A 5294-nucleotide genomic window follows, 5' to 3' on the forward strand; every position below is an offset into this window, starting at 1 on the left:
CAATGAGAAAATGAATACACCTTGTTTTCCTTTAAGTACATGAAAACAAAGAAAGCAATTTCTTTTTCTTTCTTTCTTTCCTTTTCTCCCATTCCTTTTTCTTTGTAATTGCCTTCTACATCTCCCAAGTTAACACGTGTCTACATTCCAGTGGAAATCCTGGTCAAGATAAGCACTGGACTGCTAACCACTAGGGCAATGGTTTAAATCTACCAGCTGCTCTCCCTAGACAGGGTCGCTATGCGTTGGAACCAACTCAATGACACACAACAACAACAACAGGGCTAACAAAATGAGCATTTCTTCATATGTTTGTTGGCCAACTGAATGTCTTCTCTGGTGAAGTGTCTGTTCATGCCATCTGCCCGTTTTTCAATTGGATTATTTGTCTTGTTCATACTGAGGTGTTGAAGTGTTCTATGAATTTTAGATAGTAGTCCCATTATCTGATAGGTCATTGTCAAACATTTTTTTTTCCCAGTCTGAGGGTTCTCTTTTTACTCTTTTGGTGAAACCTTCTTTATAGTGAGACACATAAGTGTCTCGATTTTAGGAGGTCCCCGTCACCCATTTTATCTTCTGTTTGTGTATTTTTAGTTTCACTTGAATTGTTTTTATGCCTTGTATAAGAGCCCCTGGAGTCCTGGTGTGGTGCTATAGGATAAGCACTGGACTGCTAACCACAAACTCAGCAGTTCAAACCCACCAGCCACCTCTTGGAAACCCTATTCAGGGTCACTATGAGTCAGAACTGACTGGACAGCACTTTACGACAACAATCTAAGAGCACATAAGTTTCACCTGTCTTTTCATTAATGATCTTTACAGTTCCAGGTTTTACATTTAGGCTTTTAATTCACCTTGAGTTTATTTTTGTATGTGAGGTGAGACATCAGTCTTGCTTCATTCTTCTGCCAATAGATTTCCAGTTTTGCCAGCACCATTTGTTGAAGAGATGAACTCTTCTCCATTTAATGTGGTTTTTGTCCTTTATTAAAAATCAACTGAACATACGTGGCTAGAGAATCAATCCTTTTAAGATAGAAAAAGAGCAAATAAGCAAGAAAGCAGAGATGGGGTAAGATAGGTATCACACCATGTGAAGATCCCCAAGGATCCAAGGAATAAAAGAGGGAATGAGCCAAGGACATTCCCCAGAGCCCACAGAAGAGAGAGAGCATGTCCCTAGAGCTGGTGCTCTGGGTCACACGTCTGGCCTCCTAACCTGTGAGGGAATAAACTTCTGGTTGTTAAAGCCACTCCCTTGTGGCATCACTTCGTTTATGTTAACGCTCTTCCCACTTCCTCTCTGGGCTTCCTGTTTCTATTTTTTATTCCTTTCCTATTCCTTCCTGCCTTCTGAACTTTCTCCCTGGGCCAGTGTTAACCATCCTTCCTCCCTTTTTAAAAAAAAATACATATTTTCAATTTCTTAGTGGGAATTGAGTGAAAGTTTACAGGGCAGATCATCAGTTTAATAGCCCACAAATCATAGACTTTGCTTCATTACAATGATTGGAATTTCCTTCATGTACCAGCAGTTAACAGCTTTTACCTCTATTCGTTTTATCTGTTGCATTCCTCCTTGTGTCTCCTGCTACCTTCATCTTTCCTCTGCTAACCGCCCTGTTGTTGTATATTGACTGCCCGCTCATTCATATTGACGACATGTGTCTACTCTAGCCCATGAATAATTTCCCCTCCTCCTCCCTACCCCCGGTAACCATCATAGATTGTTTCTTTTATCAAGAATCCATTTACAACATTGGTCTCAAATAATCAATATTTGTCCTTTTGTGACTGACTAATTTCTCTCAATGCTGCCCAATGGTTGATTTTTCTAAGGAATGTGTTACCTCCCCCATCTCCCCTGTCCCTGGTGTTATTACTGGTCACCTGTAGGTGCATCATTAGTCTGACTAAACTCGAGACTCCAGGTTTAGTCCAGTTCCAGGCCTGATGGGAGTCTGAGGACCACAGTCTCTGTGTGTCCACCAGTCTTTATCAGACCAGCAAACTGGTTGGATTTTTTTTTATGATTTTGAATTTTCTTTCACATTTTCTCCCACTCTGGTGTGTATATTTTCATCATACACACACACACACAGTATAGAATAAATAATAAAAAATTTAAGTATACATAGAGGCTAATGATGTTCCTAATTAATATTTACCTCAGGGTGTTTTGGAGAAAAACACATGAAGATAGGATATTGTACTCCATAGAAATCCCAGTGGTTGCTGACACAGTAATTTCAAAAAGAAGAATAAGACTATGACTTGCTTCTAAAGACTGCGGCACAGGAATGGGAAGAAAAAAAAAAACCGACTTTATAGTGTATACACCTGAAAACGCTACCTCAGTCAGATGATCAAGATCAACACCAATAATCTCATGCACCGAGTCAGAGCCCACTGGACGGTCCCTAACAACAGCAGGATTGCCGGTTCATTCTTACACAGCTTCTTACAAACGAAATGTGTTTAAGTGTGTCTCTGTGATGAGTGCATGACTGAGAGACGTTCTCAGTAACACATGTGTCTAGTGTCATTAGGATGCTTTCAAAAGCAAAGGGACACTTTACAGGATTATAGGAGTAAATCAAAATGTGTGCTACTCTATTGTAAAAAGTTAAGAAAATCCTTCCTTGCTAAATGAAGCATTCTATGGTGCGCTGGGAGTGGAGTGGAGAGAATTATTCATGGGCGAGAGGAGTCCTGGGGTGGTGTTGTGGGTTAATGCGCCTGACTGAAAACTGGGTTTGAACCACAAGGTTGGTGATTCAAGCTCACCAGCTGCTCCTTGGAAACCCTATACAGGGTGGCTATGAGTCGGAACTGACTCGACAGCACTTCACAACAACAACAAAGAGAATAGACACATGTTAACAAGGGAGACAGGGCAGGCAATATAAAACAAGAGGGAGGTTAGCAGAGGAAAGATGAAGGTAGCGGGAGACACACAGAGGAATTCAAGAGTTACAGTGAATAGAGGTAAATACTGTGAACTGATGATACATGGAGGGGATTGCAATCATTGTAATGAAGCAAAGTATAGGATGTGCTGAATATAAACTGATAATCTGCTCTGTAAACCATCACTAAATTCACAATAAAGAGTTAAGAAAAAAAAGTATGCTACTAGGAGTTTCTAGTTAGACAACGAATAAGGAAGATCTTAGAAGAATTGATGCATTTGAGTTACGGTGTTGGAGAAGAATATTGCAAATACTATGGACTGCCAGAGAACTAGTAAATCTGTATTAGAAGAAGTACAGTCAGAATGTTCTGTAGAAGCAAGGATGGCCAGTCTTCATGTCTCATACTTGGAACATGTCATCAAGAAGGACCAGTCCCTGAAGAAGGACATCGTGCTTGGTAAAGTGGAAGGTCAGCAAAAAAGAGGAAGACTTCCAGCAAAATGGATTAATGCAGTGGCAGCAGCAATGGGATGAAATGTAACAACAGTTGTTAGATGGTGCAGGACTGGATGGTGTTTAGTTCTGTTGTGCATTGGGTTGCTATAAGTCGGAACCGGCTGAACAGCACCTAACAGCAACAGGGTCCCAGTTCACACACACACAGGCTTATTACCAATGAAACATGTTGAAACATGTCTCTGTGACCAGTGCATGGTTGCAGAGACATTCTCTCAGTAACACACATGTCTTGGTGTCATCAGAATGTTTTCAAAATTAAAGGTCCAATCAAAACAGTGGCTTCCAAGGGGATCTACTTGGCCAGTTTAATTTGAGCCAGAGGGTTCAGCTCCGAAGTTTATGGCAATTATATTTTGGGATCCCAAAGAGCTCATCTTGATAGAGTTTCTCGAAGGACACAGGGTGTTCACAGTAGCTTAGTAGGAAGTTGTTGTTATTAAGTTCCAACTCACAGGAACCCTATATTGGGTTTGGTGGTTTAGGCTCACCAACCTTGTAGTTAGCAATCCAGTGTTTATCCTACAGCGCCACACCAAGACTCCCTTTTAGGAAGAAGTTTTGAGAACATTGAAAACTGTATTAGTGAGAAAAAGCACAGGAAAGTTGTGTCATGTAATGTCTCTCTCCCCCCCCAACCCCAACAGGACAGTGTGCCTATTTATTCTTCAAGGGCTATGCTATAAGACTTTTATCTACCCTACAGTCCTGATCTTGCCCCCTCAGGCTTTTTGTTACCAAACCAAATAACAATAATTCAAAATTTAAATTAAAAAGGATACAGAAATACTATCAAAGGATGAGAAAAGAGAAGTGTAAAAAGAAAAAGAAAAGAAAAACACCGTAGACAAATCTAGGGAGGGAAGGAAAGAAAAGAGAAAGAGAACAGAATAATTCAGGAAAAACTACAAAAATAAAAAAGAGGAGAGGGAACAAAGAAAGAAAAAATGAAAGAAAAGAGGGAAAATAAATGAGAAAACTATAGGGGGTAGTGCACATAAAGAACATTTAAAAGGAACGTGATTTAAGTCTCTCGGGGATGCCGAAACTGCCATTGTGATATGGTGTAAATCGAAGAGCAAAGAATTCTTCAGGGAAGGTTTAGAGAAATGGAAATACTGCCTTAAGAACTATGTAGACCCGTATGAAGGATATGTCAAGAAAAAATAGCTTCCTGTTTTGATATGTTTGTTTAATGAAGATGTCTATGATTTTGTAGCAATATATATTATTACCCTTGTATAATAAGAATGATACTTTACCTCTGTGGATTTCCTCTCCCAAACCCATCACCAGTTAGCCTTGAGTGGATTCCAGCTCATGGTGATTCTAAGTGTGTCAGTGTAGAACTGTGTGAAATAGGGCTTCCTTTTTTTCTTAAAAAACATTTTTTTAAAAATTTATTTTGTTGTTGAGAATATACACAGCAAAACATACACCAATTCAGCAGTTTCTGCATGTACGATTCAGTGACACTGATGACATCCTTTGAGTTGTGTGACCATTCTCCCCTTCTTTTCTAAGTTGTTTTTCCCCCTTTACTATAAACTCCCTGCACCCTGGGCACCTGCTGACTCTTTCAAGTTGCTGTTGGCAATTTGATCCCATAAATAAAGTTCTTATAAGAACAGAATGCCCAAGGCAGGCTTGATTTTACTAAACTGTGGCTTGACTGTAAGAAGACTTCTGGGGATATTTCTGATTTAAAGATTACCTCAGGGCAATGGTTTTGGGAGGGTTATCTGGCCTCCATGGCTAGATTCTATGAGAATTTGAAATTCTGTTCTGTATTTCCCACCTTTTGATCAGGATTCTTCTATAGAGTCTTTGATCAAAATTTTCAGTTAATGGTAATGT

The sequence above is a fragment of the Chrysochloris asiatica genome, unplaced genomic scaffold, assembly GCF_000296735.1.
Source record: "Chrysochloris asiatica unplaced genomic scaffold, ChrAsi1.0 scaffold00116, whole genome shotgun sequence".
NCBI lineage: Eukaryota > Metazoa > Chordata > Mammalia > Afrosoricida > Chrysochloridae > Chrysochloris > Chrysochloris asiatica.